The sequence below is a fragment of the Dromiciops gliroides genome, chromosome 3 (assembly GCF_019393635.1).
Source record: "Dromiciops gliroides isolate mDroGli1 chromosome 3, mDroGli1.pri, whole genome shotgun sequence".
Taxonomy (NCBI): domain Eukaryota; kingdom Metazoa; phylum Chordata; class Mammalia; order Microbiotheria; family Microbiotheriidae; genus Dromiciops; species Dromiciops gliroides.
In genome coordinates this window covers 73,705,234-73,726,056 of record NC_057863.1, presented here as the reverse complement: position 1 = coordinate 73,726,056, position 20,823 = coordinate 73,705,234, and the positions used below count along the sequence as shown (strand labels likewise).

The 20,823-nt window shown below is 38.9% G+C and overlaps 1 protein-coding gene across 1 annotated transcript in view; it reads right to left on the bottom strand.

Annotated features, from left to right (window-relative positions):
- The window catches only part of BARD1 (BRCA1 associated RING domain 1), a 140,366-nt gene that overhangs the window by 69,970 nt on the left and 49,573 nt on the right, over positions 1 to 20,823 (bottom strand). The window lies entirely within an intron of this gene.

Sequence of the window (20,823 nt, the reverse complement as noted above, 5' to 3'; positions counted from 1 at the left end):
CTCCAGTGGAAGAAAACTCAGTTTAAAACACTGAGCAGGGAAGATATTAATAACAGAAGGGAATATAGCCTCCACATAGGCAATTAAGGAGCACCAGAACTGAACTCTGGAAGATGTGAGCTCAAACCCAGCCCTAGACACTACCTAGCTGTGTGACCTTGGGCAAGTCACTTAACCTCTGTTTGCCTGAGTTTCCTCAACTATAAAATGGGGATAATAAAAGCACCTACTTCCCTGGATTGTTTTGATGATAAATGAGATAATAATTGTAAAGTGCTTATTAGCACAATGACTGGCACATAATAGGCACTATATAAATGCAAACTTTTAAAAATGTGTTTGTGCATGTTATTGGATCAACTAAACAATTCCACACACCTATAAATATTATCAAACAAACAAAAGAAAATCTGATGAGGCAAAGAACCCTGTAGGTTCCCAAAAGAACATGGAACCACAGCAGGATTTTTTTTTTAATTGTTTAAAAGAAAAATAAGAATTATGAAAACAGAATTTATGGCCTGTACAGCAGAAATGATTCACGGAACAGAAAAACTTTAATCCACAGTGGCAAGATTCATCAAAGAAAGAAAAAGGAATAACTGGCTAGGAGTGCAAAGAGACAAAAGTAAAGGACAATCTGGAAGAAAAGAAGCAAAAAGCAATGATACTGAAAGAAAACACGATGTTGACATGACAAGCAAACAATATCAACCTCTGAGATGGGATGTATAGAAATGTATAAGAACACCACTTAAAAAACTGAACACAAAGGGAAGAATTCAAGTAGAAGGGAATTGGCAAAATAAATCTACACAAGGAAAGGCAAGTAAGGCCAATTGGCACCTTGTTGAGTAATTAATCAATCAATCAATAAATAAATAAGTAAATAAGTAAGTAAATAAATAAGCAAATAAATAAATAAATATGTATGTACTGCTTTAAGGTTTGCAAAATGCTTTAAAATTTCATCTCATTTAATCCTCACATTACTGTAATTACAAATTTACCAATGTTATCTCACTTAATCTTCACTAACCCTGTAAGGGAGGTGCTATTGTTATTCCCATTTTATAGATGGGGAAAATAAAGATGAAGCAGGGAGTGTGTGTAGAATTTTCTTAAAGGAGTCAAATTTACCCTTGTTCTACCCATGCCCTCCTCACCTCAGATCATGTTGCATTTATTTCTACATAAAGAGATTAGTAGGAAAAAAGAGAGGAAGTCAGATGCAGCTAAAAAGTTGCTGAGACAAAAGAAAGGGAAAAGAATGGGGCTGTTCAGTTGTTAAAAGAAAAGGTTGTAAAAATTGTAAGACGGTCTCTTCTGAAGCTTCCAGGGTGAGGCATGAAACACTCACAATTTACTAAGGAAAAAAATGTCCAAGAATCTCAATCAGTCTGGAAAAGCATGAAATAGTTTGCAACAACTTTCACTGTGTTATGTCATATTTCTATTTCTGCTGCCATCAGTGACAATTTACGTTCCAGATGTAAACTGACCTTCCTCCCATAATAGGAGACAGAAACTCAAGGAACATCACATCCCAAGACATAAGGGATGATGAAGTAGCCCCTTTTAGAAAATGGTGCCTTAGCGTAACCTCAAGAGATAGGAAGTATGATTATATTCCTCTCCATTCTGAAGGCAAGGAAATGGATTTATCCAACCCACTGGACCTGTCCAAGGTTGCATAACTAGTAATAACAGAGACAGAATTTGAACCTAGGTCTTGACTGACTCCTGGCTCTTCCCATCTCATCCTACCTTTCAAAGTTGGGGTTATCACAAACTGATGTCAGGCTCCACACTCAATCTTATATAAAACAAAAGAAAGGAAAGCATATACATCCTCACACAGTCTACTTCAATGGAAAGCCAGGTAAAGTTAACACACCATCCACCTAAGACTTTCACAAGAATTCTCTGTCCTAATTCCACATTGTTATACAAAAAAATTTTCTCAACATTTCAAAAAGCCGTGTAACCTTACCTGTTACCTTCCTTACTACCTGGAATGGAATAGAGAGGAGTCTGGTTTTTTTTGTCACATAGGATCACAATTACAATTTGGATCAGACAAAATGTCCTGAAGGTATTTTAGAGTTGGCTGGTGATTTTCTTTGATTTCTTTTTACATTATCACAGATGTCCCCTACTAACATTCTACTCCTTCAGCTCTTCCAAATATACATCAGATTAAACTGCACGTTTATTAAACTTAATCTTTTTTTTCCTTTCCTACGCTTTAACGGTTTCCCAGTTTTTCTCTCTTATGGAGATGTAATGCCAGGGACATAAATAAGATTATGATAATGACAAAAGGTGTCACAGTAACTGAGTAAGCTCTAACTGCTGGTGAAGTTTCTAGGAAATAAATTAACTTTTCCTGCTTCTGATTTCTTGAAATTACTTTCCTTATTGGCAGGCTATTTACTGAGTAATAAGTACTGTGGTTCAGTGTACATGCACACACACAGACACACACACATTTTAGGCTCTTCACAGCTGAAAATAATCATATCAGAAACCACTTACACTTATAAGAAAATTTTAGTGATTTAACAATATCTAGCCATCTTGGAAGTTTAAAAAAAAAAAACCACAGAAAAAAGGAAAAGGCTATTCTTCCCTCTCCCCAATTCAACATTAAGTTTAATTCTTCGAAGGAATTGTTTTGTCCACATTTGAAATACGTCTTTGCTAAACATCAGTGTCATTTTTAACTTCCAAAAACTCCTGGAAATGGTCTTTTCTGATCAAATATTAATTTTTTTTAAAATACTGCCAACAACAAATTCCACTTATTTCTAAAGAAGGCGGGTTCTCTGAAACCATATTGACCCTGAAAGCTATTGCATTAATGAAAGGCCTTGATGACGATCTATTGAAGGAGCAGGGACTGCACTATTTATTCTGGAGAAAAGGAGATACAGGAGGAACATGACACCTGTCTTCGAGTATTCAACACAGAAAAGATTACACATGTCCTGCTTAGCACCACAGAACAGAGGGCAGGAGTAGGTTCAATCTATATCGGTTTCAAAGAGCCACGTTTCAGTTGGATGTAAAGAAAAACCTAACATTACGAGCTATTACATAATGGAATGGACTACCATGGAAGGTCAGAAGATTATATCTAGAAGGAAGGGTTGGGGAAGCTAGATGGTACAGTGGATAAAGCACTGGCCTTGGATTCAGGAGGACCTGAGTTCAAATCCAGCCTCAGACACTTGACACTTAACTAGCTGTGTGACCCTGGACAAGTCACTTAACCCTCATTGCCCTGCCAAAAAAAAAAAAAAGAAGAAGAAGAAGAAGAAGGAAGGGTGCCTTAAAGATCATTAACCTTGTTTTATAAATGAGAAAATTGATGCCTAAAGAGTGACCTGTCCACCATGGCACAGCCAGGATTTGTACGTAGGTGCTGTGATTGTACATACAGTATTCTTTCTCATATTGATCAGTAAGTATTGACTAAGCACCTACTATTTCAGTCAATCAATAAGCATTTATTAAGCACCTACTATGTGCCAGGAACTGAGCTAAGCAATAGGGATACAAAGAGATTGCTATTCTTTCAACTGTACAATGGTACTTTTCTCAACTTCTCTAACACATACTGGTGCTAGTTCTTGACCTGGAGTTGGGAACAACTCTAAGCCTCATCAGCTCCTTCGTCTGTAAAGAGGGATGATAACTGTCAAATTCCCTCGACTGGGGGGCGGCTAGGTGACTAGCTGTGTGACCCTGGGCAAGTCACTTAACCCCCATTGCCCAGCAAAAAAAAAAAAAAAAAAAATTCCCTCGACTGAGGGGAATCAGGAGCTCTTGGGTACCTCATACCCAAGAGCAGAAGTGTGATGACTGTAGGTCATATATAGGAAGCCAAACTGGGAGCAAAGAAACTTATTCGCATGTTAAAGAAGACTGCTTGTTGATAAAAGCTTCAATTTCCTAAGGTACAGATTTGGTTTTTATAATTTTTCTAGCCCATTCAGATACAATCAGTAGTATTCTGCAACAAATCAGGATAGAAAAATTAAAGGGTTTCACAGGAAAGGGAGGGGCAGAGAAAGGAGAACTCAGCCAAGAGAAAACAGGGAAAGGTGGTTTCTGGGGGTGATGCGTGCCAGACAACTGGCAAAGCTTGTCATCAAATGAGAAAAATCCCTTGTTCAAAGGCAGGAGACAAAGGGAAGTAACCAATTAGTTTTTACAATTGTTAAAGAAGTCCACTTGCACGAACTGCAGGTGTCTTTTATCTGAGAAAAACAAATAGCTGTTAAAACAGTATTGGAGCCCATTCACCTTACCACATCCTTACAGAGTTTGTTATATTTTATTTCTCCTTTAATAGTGGTTGAGGACTTTCAGCTGTTTAGACTATCAGGTTAAGGAGGTGGGGAAGTGTTTCAAGATGTCACAAAATGACTGGGGTTCTTGATTCCCCCCTCCTTAATAGTCATAAATATCCGCCCTTCACAGGGCTGTGGCAAAACTCAAGAGAGAGTATTTGGAAAGTACTTTGCTATATAAATGTAGTTTATTAATCTAGTTTACTGTGTTAAAATGTTAATCTGTGTTGAAATGTTTTGTTGGAAACTATCCACATCATTTCTGCAAGCAGAATGTCAGGCCATGATTCTCTCCAAGTTCTCCTTAATGATGATAACTTGGAATAGAATTCCAGGCCCAATTAACATTATGAATCTTTTCTTTAAAGAGAAGAGCACTTGCATATTGCGATATGACCAATCAACTTTCTCATGAAATCTCCTCTGTAATAGTATCGCATACTCAGAAGGACACTCTGGACCACAGATCAACTCAATGGAAGAAGTAGTGTGGAGAAGGGTGGTTAAATGAATGAATGAATGACTCTACTACTCCAAAGATAAGCTAAGCAATTATCTCCTAAAAAGAGCAGCTCTTCTATTCTTAGGTAAGCCCATGGTTCTGAAGTGATCTTTCACTGGTGATACAGTAGTAAAGTATTTACTACCTACCTACAATGTAGAGTTCAAGTCTTCTGAAGAAGTCCCTTATCTTACTTTATCTTCACACAGCTCTGGAGGCCTATACACAGTGACAGAGGCAGGATTCAAACTCAAGCCTCACCAGATTTCAAATCTAAAACCCCTAACATCTCATACTAGCTATTGAAAAAGATAAGCCAAATAAATGAGGAAAAACATTCTCCGTCCAACATGTACTGGCTCACACGGTGTAACAAACTGAATCTCAAGGACATTAACACCTGTAAATCCCCCATTAAGTTCTGACTTAATGGGAGCTAATTTGTCCTTACTCTGCTGGAACCCAGGGCACATGATTTAATGTTCCCAACTAGGGAAGATTTTCACAAATAATTCCTGAATAGAACCACTTCAACCACTCTGCAAAACTGTCAAGGGGATAGATTCTGCTCACAAATGAGTCCTCTGAAAAAAGTCACTAGGCTATTCTATATGTTCATGGATTATTGCCCATTCTTCATTAGCCCTATCTAACCTAATGTTTATTCTGAAAGAGCAAAGTCAGACATCACAAGATACACAAAATTCAGTCAACCTCATTTGCCTAAAAAAGCAAAAACAAAACAAAACAAAACAAAACATTTCAATTAACAATAGGGAAAGATCGGCAAATCCATGTGAAACCAAAATTTATGAAACATGACCAAGGTATTTTGTAGATAAGGAATGGTTCATGGGGGCAGCTAGGTGGCACAGTGAAAAGCACCGGCCCTAGATTCAGGATGACCTGAGTTCAAATCCAGCGTCAGACACTTGACACTTACTAGCTGTGTGACCCTGGGCAAGTCACTTAACCCTCAATGCACCACCAAAAAAAAAAAAAAAAGATATGGAATGGTTCTGCTTGATGCTCTAAAAATTCCAAGTGATTCAGGACCTAAAAGAATCTGAACAACTCTCATTTGGGGGCCTTGATGTCATTAACAGATAATAAAAATTTTCCTACACTGGTAATCACATATGTATCTTTGTATATGCATGCTCCTACAAGAGAAAAAGACAGACACCGCCCACCCCCAGCACACAGTATAACTCAGTGGTGTCAAACTCAAATAGAAACAATCCCAGTGGCTTACTGACTTACAAAACCACAAATTAACATTATCTGTGTTATAATGTATTTTTTGGAGAAGGAAATAGAAAACCACTTCAGTATCTTTGCCAAGAAAACCCCAAATGGGGTCACAAAGATTTGGACACAACTGAAAAACAACAAACTATATTTTTTATTAATTTCATTAAACACACCCTAATTATTGTTTCTGGCCACACTTTGGAGTTTGGCAGGGCAAAGAACTTAATAAGTCAGGTATAGATAGTGAATAAAAGAGCTGGCTTCAGAACCAAGGAGACCTGGCTTTTAAGTCCTGTCCTTACTGGCTGTGTGACTGTGGGTAAGTCACTTAACCTCCTGGTGCTCTAGAGGCATCTAAGATTTAGTAACTGGGAAAGGAAAAAAAAAAAAAGTGGAGGGAGTTTTGTCATCCAGGAGGAGTTCCCCATGCAAGTGAAACCACAAGTTTGGTCTCTATCCAAAGAAACCAGATGCTAGGACTTATCCAAGCATTTACTATACCTTATTATACTGCAACACACATATGTATGTATATGTGTGTGTATGTATGTATGTGTATATATATATATATATACACACACGCACACACACATATATATATATACATATATATATATACACACACATACACATATACATACACACATCCATGGTGCTCCTTGGATAAACCTTGGCATCTCATTCAGAATCAGTACTAAAACTCCCTTATAAAACTAGGGACCAATTAGTCCAGACAGACACCATGTCACTCTGTCCACTGTGCCATTAGCCATCTCATAAATGGAGCACTGGGCTGCAGACTACAAAGTCGAAAGGAATCGGCATGTTGATATGCAAGTAGAAAATGGGAACAGAGTTGCCTGGCCCAGTAGTATGGAACAGTATGAATGATTTTAAAATATGAGGATGACCATGTGCCTGAGAACAACAAAAAATTATATCATAAAAGTACAAAAAATATCAGACAGCCCAAAAAAAGAAAAAAGAAAAAAGTTTAAAACCTAACTGGGGGAATCCAATAGTATTTAGTTATCATCCAGATGAGAGCTATAACCAGTGATTCCTATTGTAAACACTTTTGAGTGGAAAAAAAGCAGTCCCCACCCCCAAAATGGGAGCCCTTCCACAACAGGATTCTGATTACCTCCCCATCCCACCCCCCAACCCCCTATGTTATCTAAGGAATTCCAGAAAAAAATAGAGGTGAGATTCAAGAGCCTTTCACTTCCTCCACCCAATTTTGATTTTCACAGTTTGGGGGCCACTTAAAGATGGTACTAAGACAACACAAATTCAGAAATGATACAGACATTCAAAATGTGATGCCTAAATGACTACAATCCCTATGAAAAGGATTTTCCTATGATGGAAGAAAAATACTTGACAGCAGCTAAAATAAATGTGTCAAGATCAGAGGTGATAACATGGGGTAAGGGGATTCCTTTTAATTTTTATCTTTAGAGCAATGCAGTATTTGGAAATTAAACAATCTTAGATTTCCGTGTGTGTGTGTGTGTGTGTGTGTGTGTGTGTGTGTGTGTGTGTGTATGCAGGGGGAAAAATGTTATTTGGAACTTCTGTAACAGAAAGATCATCATTCAAATGAGGAAAAAATGTAAATTATTCCAAAAAATAACAGATACATAAAAAGCCTTGTATTCTCTAGAAATTCCAGAAAGAATTATAGAAGTGAGATTCAAGTCCATTCCTTGTACTCAACTGAATGCTGGGTCTCAAGCTTTTAGGACTCACAATCTACTTGTGCCTCCCCTGACCCATGTCATTGTATTTATTTATTTTCAAATGTGTTGTATTTCTCAGTAAAATGTAAACGCCACCCTGCAGATCATTCAAGCGGGAATCCCTTGTCAGGAAAACACAAGATTTAGCACCCAAGCTGGCTATCAAATGAACCAACCAACACAGGCCAACCACTGAACCCACTGTCCATTGGGAAGAAGAAGCCCAGCAAATAATTGGAAAATTAAGGGGGTGTCCATCAATGGGGAAGTAGCCAGGCAGATAATGTAATGGGATTAGGGTTGCACAGTAAGAATTAATGAAAGGGGGGGCAGCTAGGTGGATACAGCACCAGCCCTGGATTCAGGAGGACCTGAGTTCAAATCTGGGCTCAGACACCTGACAAGCTGTGTGACCCTGGGCAAGTCACTTAGCCCTCATTGCCCCATCCCACCCCCCAAAAAAAGAATTAATGAAAGGGAAAGGATCAGAAGAACCTAGGAAGACTTGTATGAACTGAGGTAGAGTGAGGTGAACAGAAGCAGAAGAATCATTTCTATAATGACCACAACACTAGAAAGGAAAACCACCTGGAAAGACATAAGAACTCTGAGCAATGGAATGACCAATCAGGACTCCAAAAACATGATGACAAAGTATGTCACTCCCCTCTTGGTAAAGGTACAGAAAGGGAAATATATTTCCAGACAACAACTACTGCACCACAAATGTGCTTTGCTTGACTGTTGTTTTTTTTTTTTTGCAGGGCAATGACTTGCCTATGGTCACACAGCAAGTAAGTGTCAAGTGTCCAAGGCCAGATTTGAACTCAGGTCCTCCTGAATCCAGGGCCAGTGCTCTATCCACTGCTCCACCTAGCTGCCCCCTGACTATTTTTTTTTTAACAAGGGAAACTCCGTGTGTGTGTGTGTGTGTGTGTGTGTGTGTGTGTGTGTAGAAAACATGAAGAAAACATTAAAAAAAAAGAGGTGACCAAAGAAGGTTTAAACAAGACAATATTAGTGCTATGTCATATTTAATGCACACTTAAAAGAACAAGCTGTTTACAGTGGATACAATCCTCATTTTCAGGCCTTCTTTTGTATGTAAATGTTGAATTCTATTAATTTTCTAAGTCATAATTTTTTTAAAAAGGGAGATATTATGAATCCATTTGGGATTTAGGACATATCAGTTGACAGTCTTAACTATATGGGCTTCCCACAGAATTTAAGATAGGCGATGGTCTAAAGAAAGTCTGAGTAAAAGTCTGGCTTCATATTCCAATGGTAAAAAAAGCCTCATATCAGACTGGCATATATCTTGAGTACCTATTATTAAACAATCAATAAATCCATAAGCATTTACTAAACTCCCATTATGTTCCAGGAACTGAGAGGTAGGTGCTAAGTGAACCTGTATCATAACTGATTCTCCTTTTGACCTCAAGGTCATCATAATAATTACCCCCACAATTCCACACTATGAGAAGAGATGGATTAAATATGTTATTTCTCTAAACTTAAATTTATGGGATCAAACATTTGGGCTCCAAACTCAGAAGAAGAAAATTCAAAGAAGCTACTCCCATATATGAAAGGGCAAGATATAAAGATGGAAGCCTAAACCCATTGCTGACCCAAAAGCTCCCTGGCATCCATAATTCAGTCTTAATTCATTTTTTTATGTTGAAATTCATTTATTCAAGAATTAAGGAGTTGTAAAATGAGTTTATGAATATAAACAATTAAAGATTCAAGTCCTTTGCTTCCCCCACTTCCATTCAGCAAGTGGATGGAAATACAAAGAATTACAACATGCCCAAGTTAAAAAGACTCCTCAAAATTATTAAGACAATTACCTTCATCATCTGCTCAATAGTAAATCTTTGGGTATGGAATGTACACTTCTCTGAAGACACAGGCTAGCTGTGTGTTGATATATCCCAGTGCCCAGCACAATGCCTATCAAATAGTAGGCACTTAATAATTCCTTATTCATTGATGCAGTGTGTTCACTGCCTTCCCTAAAACAAAGCACACCAACATTTCAAAATGAACAGGTTCATGCTTAATAAAGTAAAGGATGCCAGTAAGAGATTAGAAGCACCTGTCATTCTCCCCATTAACAGGATTATGCCATGGTGTGAGGAGATGTCAACCCTTTCTTCTATGACGGGGGTAGGATTTCCTACGGACACACACCTAGAATGTTTGGGCACCTCCAGGAAACTTTTCCCTAGCTCTATGTGGTGCTGCCTACTCAAGGGGAAAGAAAAAGACAGCAAGGGTAGCTTTATGCCCTCCCCCCTTTACTCCAGGTCTAACAAAAAGGTCCTATGCCTTCATGCACCAGATTTCATGTCAGTCACTATCCAGTGTCCAACACATAACCTCCAGTTCAACAAAGAACACAACTTGGGATCAAAAGTCAATTCCCCTGTACCTATTTGTTACAAGAGTTTTCATTTCTTTTTCTTTTTTTTTTTCCTTTGGGGGATTGGGGGGGGGAGGGGGCAGGATGGACATCTCCAAACATTTCCTTTTCAGTTAATTATGTACTTTGAATAGGGTGGCACAATACACTCCTGCTCCATTAATTCGAAGTCATGTCACATATCCAAGTATAATGCCTGAATACATCTGTTCTGAGATGATCAGTCCGAAAGGCTGCCCATGTAATATCTGTGATGCAACACAAGCAGTCGCCAAGTGTAGGCAGGCTGTGAATAAATCACCAACATCCAACTATAGGAACTAAGTGGCATAGAGGAGGAGAGAGTGCTGGATGCAGATTCAAGCAGACCTGAGTTAAAATACTAACCCAGACACTCATCAGCTATGTGATGCCAGGCAAGTGGCTTAACTTTTATGTGGTTCAGTTTCCTCAACTGTAAAATGAGGAAGCTGGACTCAGTGAGTTCTAAGGTCTCTTCAAGCTCTAAAGGTGTGATCCTATGAATAAAGGGGCTAAGTATAAACTACCACTCCATTTGGGGAGACATGCTACCAGCTATGACCAACACGCAGGCAATTTTTGAGTCTGGAAAGGGCCTGAAGGGGAACTTCAAGATGAGTAAGAAATTAAAAGCGTCTTTTTTCTCAAAAGATATTTAACTATCTTCTCTCTTCTCTTCTCTTCTCTTCTCTTCTCTTCTCTTCTCTTCTCTTCTCTTCTCTTCTCTTCTCTTCTCTTCTCTTCTCTTCTCTTCTCTTCTCTTCTCTTCTCTTCTCTCTCTCTCTCTCTCTCTCTTTAAAAACCCACACAAATACAGTCAGTGCTAGACTCATCAACTGCCAAACAAACTTTCCCAAATGTCTTCTTGGGATTACTTCTATTCAAACAGGAGAAGAAAAAAAGCCTCTATGGTTCAATTCAAAATGATTTGTAAAAATAACACATTTACTATTAATGTCTGATAATATTGCCAATTAGTGGTTTAAAAGACTACAGGAGAAGTCAATTAGCTTTTCTTAAATGTACTGTATTAGAACCTGCCAACTAATCAAAATAATACTTTTTATTAAAAAAAATAATTAAATGCCAGAGAATTAAGATGTGTGATTATAATTTTGGCAAAACTCTATTAAACCGACAACCTGACAGAATGTGGATGAAGCAATCTTAAATGTGCCACTGGAAGAGGGAAAAGAAGCAGGCGGAGGCCTTCCTCATGCACCAATTTGTTCATTTGAGATTTCTTCTCTTTCTGGGAGAGTCATGTTAACAAAGATCTTCATGTAAGAAGACATCTACTTCCACCCAAAATGAGAGAAGTAAAGATCCATCAGCAGCTCTATGCCATTAATAGTGGGAAACAAAGCAGAGACCAGGGAATGAGTTTCTTTTTTTTTTTTTCTGGGGGGGGGGAGACAATTGGGGTTAAGTGACTTGCCCAGGGTCACACAGCTAGTAAGTGTTAAGTGTTTGAGGCTGAATTTGAACTCAGGTCCTCCTGTGCTCTATACACTGAGCCACCTAGCTGCCCCCAGGGAATGAGTGTCTAATGAGAAGAGAAAAGAAAGGGGGATCTGGAAGGGGAGGAGGACCAATGATATTAACCTGTGATAACTTGACCAGACAGAAGACAAACATACACAGTGTATAGGAAGTTAAATTGCATTCTTAACTATGGCTGAGCCGAGTTTCAAGTAAAGCATATTTAGGGGACAGGAGACATCCATACCCCAGGATCAGAGGCAGGGGGACATTGTCCCAATTTTTACAAAGAAAGGAAGGGAAAGAAGGCTGCAAACTCTTGAGGGGCCTTCTATTCCTGGCAAAATTCAAACACATGCTATTTAAAGGAAAGATCAGTAAACATCTAAAAAGTCCTGATCACCAAGAACCAGTAATGCTGGGGCAGCTAGGTGGTGTAGTGGATGGAGCACCAGCCCTGGAGTCAGGAGAACGTGAGTTCAAATTTAGCCTCAGTCATGTCACACTTACTAGCTGTGTGACCCTGGGCAAGTCAGTTAACTCTGATTGCCTTGCAAAGAAAAAAGAAAAAAAAACAAACAAAAGATCATACCAGACCAATCTCGCTCCTTTCCTGACAGTTACTAAACTGGTAGGATCATGGAAATACTATACATTTACCTAGATTTCAGGAAAACATCTGACAAATTCTTTCATGTTACTCCTGAGGAAAATATGGAGAGATATGGGCTAGTATAGTTAGGTAAAAATAGCACTTCTTGAATGGCAAAGACCCAGGAAGTAATCAATCATTAGTGACCAAAACCCAAAATTTCTAGTGATCATTTTAGATAAAAACCTTGATGGTGTTCTTACCGAAACTGCAGGTGACACAAATTCGGGAGGGAGAGCTAACACTCTGGATAAGAAGGGTGATCATATTTTTAAACTATATTGATAGGTTAGGATGTTGAGCCGTATCTATTAATAAGAAATTTAGGAAGGATTAATGTAAAATCATCTACTAAGTTTAAAAAAAAAATCGGGGTCAGCTAGGTGGCACAGTGGATAAAACACTACCCATGGATTCAGGAGGACCTGAGTTCAAATCTAGCCTCCAACACTTGACACTTACTAGCTGGGTTACCCTGGGCAAGTCACTTAACCCTCATTGCCCTGCCAAAAAAAAAAAAAAAAAAAAGGAAACTTAAGAAAATAAATAAATAAACTTCCTAAGTACAAAAGAACAACATGGCTAGGTGAAAAAAAAAATAGTTCAAAAAAAGACCTGGTTGACAGTGGATATACTGCCAGGCCTAAAGTCAGGAAGATTCATCTACCTGAGTTCAAATCTGGCCTCAGATACTTACTAGCTGTGTGACCCCGGGCAAGTCACTTAACCCTATTTGCCTCAGTTTCCTCATCTGTAAAATGAGCTGGAGAAGGAAATGGCAAATCACTGTAGTATCTGCCAAGAAAACCCCAAATGGGGTCACTAAGATTTGGATATGACTGCAATGACTGAACAAGTTCCTTGAGCGCAGAGACTCTGTTTTGCCTTTTTGTATCCATAGTGCCTGGTACATACTAGGTACTTGATAAATGTTTACTGATTGATGGACTGAACTCAATATGAGCCCACACTACAATATGGCACCCAAGAAAGCTAACATAATCTTAGACTGAATTTGAAGGCACAAGGCAGAAATTTGTTTTCCTTGACTATGCATACTTGTTACAAAGGCATATTTTCCTTTCTTTTTCAGTGAGAAGGGTATGAGAAAAGATGGATTTTCCTAAACTGAAAAAAAGAATTAAGAAAAAAAGGCCCATAGCATCCAGGGATAAGTCAGCTAGATGGCCCAGGGGACAGATGGCTATCTGTAAAGAACAGGAACACCTGAGTTCAAATGTTGCTGTAGAGATTTACTAACTGTGTAACCTTACGCAATTTCTATAACCTCTCTGGCCCTCATTTTCCTCATCTGAAAAAAGGGATCATCAAAACAGTACCTACCGTCACAGGGTTGTTTTGAGGATCAAATGAGATCATATATGCAACGCATTTTGCAAATCTTCAAGGGCTACATAAATGTCAGCTCTTGGTTACTATTATTATACTCTAGAAGGAAACATGAATGACAATCACTGGAAAAAATGGGGAAGATTTAGTAGAACAGATAAGACTTTTGAGATGATCTCCATTATTTCCTGTATATATTTTGCTTTTACACAGTAGTTTGTCGCTGTCTCCTCCATTGTATTAGGAACTTCTTAAGAGAAAAGGTTATTTTTGCTTTTTGGCAGGGAGTTGGGGGTGGGGGGGTTCCCAGTGGTTAACCTGAACTAAGTGATTAACTAATGCTTGTTGACTTCATGTGAGAACTGACTTTAAATATTTGAAGAAGGGTTGTCAGATGGAAGACCGATTAAACTTACTTTTCTTGGTCTCACAGGGCAGAGAGAAGCAATGAATGGCAGAGGGAAAGAGGCAAATTTGTACCTGATTTAGAGAGGGACTTTGCTAACAGAGCTATACCAAAGAGCAGTGGGCTAGCTTGGGAGGCAAGGAGTCTCCTCTCACTGGAGCCTTTAATCAGTCTAGATGACAATTAACTCTTTTGTCCCATGAAATTTCATTTATGATTTTCTGAAATACAGCATTGGAAAACTGTTGGTATTCGAATAGACCCACCAGACTACTATGCCTTAAACCCAAATCACTCCGGCTCTCACTAACTGGCCAACAACACGTCCCAAGCCTCACTTGGTCATTGTTTGAACTGAGGTGGCTCAGAGGGAATGTAAATAGTATTTGTTTCTGTTTGGGTCAGAAACCCAGAAGGTCTTTCCCTTCCAAGTTGTTTGCTTGTTTTGTTGTTGTTTTTGACTGGGTAAAAGACACCATTCTCTGCCTCATTTCTTATGAAACCTTAATTAACCTAGCCTTAATCACTGCATGGACTTTGTCTCAGACAAGAACTGGGAAAGAACTTTAAAAGGTCTCTTCCCACTGCATGCAGAGCCATCTCCAGTCATCCTGATCTATATCTTGCCACTGGACCCAGATGACTCCAGAAGAGAAAGTGAGATTGGTGACTTTGCACAGACCTCCTTCACTTAAATCCAATTCACTTTCAACTCAAGATATCACCTTCCTGATGATGTCCGGGGCAGCTAGGTGGCACAGTGGATAGAGCACCAGCCCTGGAGTCAGGAGGACCTGAGTTCAAATCTGGCCTCAGACACTTAACACACACTTACTAGCTGTGTGACCCTGGGCAAGTCACTTAACCCCAAATGCCTCACTAAAAAAACAAACAAACAAAATGACAAATTAACAAAAATGGGCAAGGCACTGTGCTAGGTAGTAGACAAAGAGAATTTCAACACCCAGAGATGGAAGGAAGGCAATTCAGGCATGGAGAAAGCAGGAAGGTAGAAAAGGCATAAGCAAAGTTTTAAGGATAGCAGTTTGGCTTAGGAGGAAGTACCTGAAGATGAGTAATGACAGAAAGGTAAAAAGACACATGATACATAATAGGTGCTTAATTTAATCAATCCTTCCCGAATTGAGCTTAAGATAGACTAGGTGTATGGAATAGACCTGAATAGTCTAGGGTATGGGAAAACCTTAAACGCCAGAATTTGAATTTTATTTAGTGGACCACAGAGAGCCACTGAAGATTTCTGAACACCAGATCTACCTAACATGTATCTCTGATCACAACATATACCTTACATGCCAGGTCAGACAAGGAAATAAACTGGAAATAGTGAGCTGCTAAAAAATTATTGAAATACCTAATTAATGGAGTCTTGACCTCAGAAAAATTTCTCACAGATCCACACCCCACTATCTAGATCCAAATGAGTATGTATTCATTATATAGGTTTTTGTTTGTTTTTTGATTTGATTGGGGTTTTTTTGTTTGTTTTTTTGCAGGGCAATGAGGATTAAGTGACTTGCCCAGGGTCACACAGCTAGTAAGTGTCAAGTCTCTGAGGTCATATTTGAACTCAGGTCCTCCTGAATCCAGGGCCGGTGCTTTATCCACTGCGCCACCTAGCTGCCCCCATTATATTCGCTTTAAATTAAAGTGACTAAGCCAACATGAAAGCTTCCTTGCTTGGTATGACTGATGGAATACTAGAGTGTTCTAAGAAACAACAGACTAGCTGGTTGATTTTAGAAAACCATGGAAAGACTTGCATGAAATAATGAAGAGTGAAATGTGCAGAATCAAAAGAATGTTGTATACAGTAACAGCAATATTATTCAAAGAATAATTGTGAACAACCAAGCTATTCTAAATATTCTAAATACTTAAATCAACTACAAAGGACCTATGAAGGAAGATCTTATCCAACGCTAATGAAAGATACTACAGATTTACACATAGTTGTGTCAAATGGCCTTTTCTAGGAGGAAGGGAGACAGTTTGGAACTTAAAATGCAACCAAAAAAAAAAATTAATAAATATTTTAAAAAGCAACAAAAAAAAAAAGAAAACTTCATTGCTGATTTAGGTTGTGCTGTATTTTCATAATGCTTGCAATAAATGAAAGGCCAAAGTAGAAGAATCTATCTTACTATCCACCGTCTGATGCCCTTTGCATGCAAAATCTGTATTAATTATCAGCGTGTTAACAGCTGCAACTATACTTCATGCTCTGCACACAGTCGGCCATGTTCCAAAAAGGAACAGTGCCAAAAATTCAGGTGTTCAGGCAATAATTACTAAGAATTAACTTCATTAGGGAGGCAAGTAAAAGAAATCACAGGCTGCTGAGTGTTCAGAGAGGTCCTAGATGGCTAGGTGTGCTGGTCGAATTTCCAGGTCAGTTCAGAAGCAGGCTGGCAGGATCTACTAACCCCTCAGGTTTAGGTAGAGTGCTTCACTAGGTGATACAGGAAGCATGTCCATCTCAGGCAGCACCAAGCTACCCTGTGGCAGCGAGCTCAGCAGCAACTTCACAACTAACTGTCTGGATTCATAAAGTCTACAGTCCTGTTGGGAGTGAGATGTTCATGTGTCAAGGCCCCTGATCAGTAGTGCATTAAAACAATTGCTATGCAGGGCAGTAAGAAGAATGATTTAAATCGAGCAAACTCTAAGGGATCCCACTTTTTTAACTGCAAACATTAACCGTCCACCATGAGTAAGAAAAGGAAAAAGGAAATTGCTCAAATAATAACAGGCTTTCAAGCATCGAACCGCTTATAATACACACTTCAGGGCACGATGTAAATTGTTACTTAAAACTACCTGGACAGACTTTACAAGTCACAGATGAGAACCAACGAGCCAAATGTTAAAAAATGGTCTTGATTTTAAAATTGTTTAAACTTAATAGCTTTAAAACTTGTTTTTTGCCACTAACACCATAGTGACCCTGAGCTTTCTTCTCACCAAGTATGCACCAGAAATGTTTAAGCCATGATGAATCCTCCACCAGGCATCATGTCACAGTAGATAGTTGGGGCCTTGGAGCTAGGAAGAACTGAGTTCAAATCTACCTCTGGAACATGCTGACTAAGAAGGTCACTGAACTTCTCAGAGGGCTAGGGAGTTTACTTACCTGCTTCAAGTCTCCATATCAATGAAAGCAGAGACCCAACCAATCCCTATCTCCTGTCCCCACTGTCTGGCCCAAGAAAGGTTTGTTGATTAATATAATTTCATAGAACTATAAGCCAATGCTCAGGAGGCCTGAGTTCCAGCCCCAAGCATTTCCCTAAATGTGGGATGTTAGATAAGTCATTCATCTTTTCTGGGCCCCATTTTCATCCATGTACAAAATAATAGCACTGGACAAGATAATTTGCACAGTCCTTTTCAAGTCCAAAAATGTGACTGTTTTATGACTATAGACATATAGATAGACAGACAGACAGACAGACAGATAGATTCTCTCTTCTTTTGTTTGTTTGGGTTTTTTGGGAGGCAATCGAGGTTAAGTGACTTGCCCAGGATCACATTTGGCCTCAGTGTCTGAGGCCAAATTTGAACTTGGGTCCTCCTGACTCCAGGGCCAGTGCCCTATCCAGCTACCTGCCAAGTAGGCAGCTACTTCTTTAGACAGCTAGGAAAACTATCGCCTTGTGTCCTTCAAGGGCAGCAAATCTGATGTACAAACAAGAACTTACTTCACCCATTAATTATAAGGAAACCATGATCTGAATGGGACCTATTATCATTATGTAAATCAGAGGCATGCTTATTCACATAGACAAAATTTCTCTGGGGAAATAAACTCACTGCAGGGTTCCTCTAACTTTAAGTAGTAATGTTCCCTACTGCAGTGAGAATAAAATTTGATTTACAGACATTCTACCCACTCAACTTTTCATGAACACATTTACTACATTTCGGATCATTAGACTTACTGACATCTGAGGCTTCTGTGCAACCTTTGCACATGTTTTTAAAGTTGATAATCATATATGTGCCATAATCTATAGGTTTCTTTTATACAGTTAAAATGTACAAACACACATACATGTGTGCATGTGCATACACAGTATACACACACACACACACACACACACACACACACACACACACCCCTCACCCCCCCAACAATTCCACCTTTAGAGCAGATCCAGGGGCTTAAAATTTCCTTGCAGCCCCAAAGATGGAGGGGCGGGGGATACAGGGACAGGAGGTGATAGTAAATCTTTAATAACAAGGAAGCATTTTCAACAAAGAACAGTGCAAATCAACCTTTTGGGAGAGGGTATGTATTCATGCAAATTAGCTTTACCCTACCTAGGACAAACAATTTGTAAGTGAAAACAAATCCTACCAGGTCTCTCTCCCATTTCTCAGTAGAGAACTTCAGGGAGCGAGATCAGTTAAGTTAATGTTTAAGCAAACTAACTTTGCAGTGGAAAATGCTAAACCTGCCACTCTACTGAAAGACCCAGCGGGACAGTTTTTAAAATTCCAGTTGACAATCTTTTTTAAAAAATAAGCAATCCCATCCATGGAACTTTCAAATCATCTAACGACAGCCTGATGTTATCCCTTCCATGACTAATTACTAAATAACAATGCTCTTTGCTTCATTAGTGAAATCAATCTTCTGAGAGGAAAATTACTATAATAATACATACTAGCATATTAAGGACTACACTGTAATAGTAATTAATATATATTTTAAAGGAAGATGAAAAGATAGCACGAGTATCTTTCGACAGATAAACTAATGTGAATTGCAAGAGCTTAAACTGAAGACAGGCTAATTTCATGCATAGCTCCTGCTCCCTCTGAGCTAGCCCCTCACAAAGGACATACAAAACACAGCTGCTATCTTCTCTCCCCTACGGCGCATGCTCCAGGAACATTCGGTGGGGGCTAGAAGACCCTAAGTGGCATCTGCAGAAGTCTAATTTCACAGCAACGCAATGGACACAAATGGCTTTCTCCCTCTCCCCGCTTCAAGGCTACCTTCTATCTATCCTTTATTTATTATGTATGTATTGATTTCAATAGATGCTGTCTTCCCCATTAGAACATCAGGTCCTTGAGGGCAGAGACAGGTTCTTAACTTTTTTTCCTTTCCATCCTGAATGCTTAGCAGAGTGTCTGACACAGAATAAGCACATAATAAATGCTTGTGGATGCTGGGAGTTTATACATCTGTACAAACAGACTCTTGATTCCTCCCTGATCCAGTCGCCAGTAAATTTTCCAATGCTTTGCTCTTCACCTCCATAAACAACCTTAAAAAAAGATGCAAGGTTAGTGAGACTTCATTTAAGCTTCTTTCTGCTACTTCGGTGGCCATTTCTTTGACAGTCTTAAATCACTGAGTGGGTATTGCTTCAGAAAAACTGAGGCCTGGGAAAGACCTTGGCTTAAAAAGGCCAAGGTCTCTCACTACATCTGAGGCCATCTCCAGCTGCCTTGACAATGTCTTACCACTGGAGTCAGATGACCATGGAGGAGAGAGAGAGGCTGGTGACTCTGTGCAACCCTGCCTCACTTAAATCCAATTCACTTGCAAATCAAGATATCACCTCCCCAATGTCATGTTCTTCTTTGAGGAACAAACAACAGTAAGCTACTCCTATAATTACAGTACAATAAAATATATGATGTGAAATAACAGAATACAAAAGGCAGCTAGGTAACACAGTAGATAGAGTGCCAGGCTTCAAGTTAGGAAAACTCATCTTTCTGAGTTCAAATCCAGCCTCAGACATTTGCCAGGTGTGTGACTCTGGGCAAGTCACTTAACCCTGATTGCTTCAGTTCCTCTTCTGTAAAGTGAGCCGGAGAAGGAAATGGCAAACCACTCCAGTATCTTTGTCAAGAAAACCCCAAGTGGGGTCATGAAGAGATGGGTACAACTGAAAACAACAGTAATATAACACAATATGGCATAACACAATATTCAATAAAATAGTCTTAGTAGCAAAAAAAAAAAAAGATAAAATAGGAATGTGCCAACTGAACAAAAAAAAAATTGAAGCAGAACAAACTGTGGTATATGAATATAGTAGAATATTACGGCGTATCAAAAACTAAGAGTATATGGAATTCAGACAAGCAAGGGAAGAAGGCAGAAAAAAAAAGAATCATATACACAACAACTATAATCCCATAAACAGCACGATCACCAAAAAAGATCAGTTGAACTCTGATGAACTGTAACGAACCATATCAGTTCCTATCAACTGGTAATAAAACACATCACTCTCCTTTCAACCAAGATGTGGGAGGACCACAGACAGATCTGGAAGGGAGTATACCTGGTCAGACAAGGTCACTGTGTCACTTGGTTTTACTTAAATATTTTTCTTTGTTTCAAGGAAAGGAGGAAAGATACAAGTCAGTTCAGTATAAAAAACAAAAATTATATGCCTGTGTGTAAACAGACAGATAGCTAGATAGAAAGATAGACGGCTATATAATGCATATGTGTGTATGTGTGAGTGTGTGTGTGTGTGTGTGTGTGTGTGTGTGTGTATATATATATATATATATAAAATGGGGGGCTCCCATATGAATATGAGAAAAAGCCACAATAAATTTTGCCACT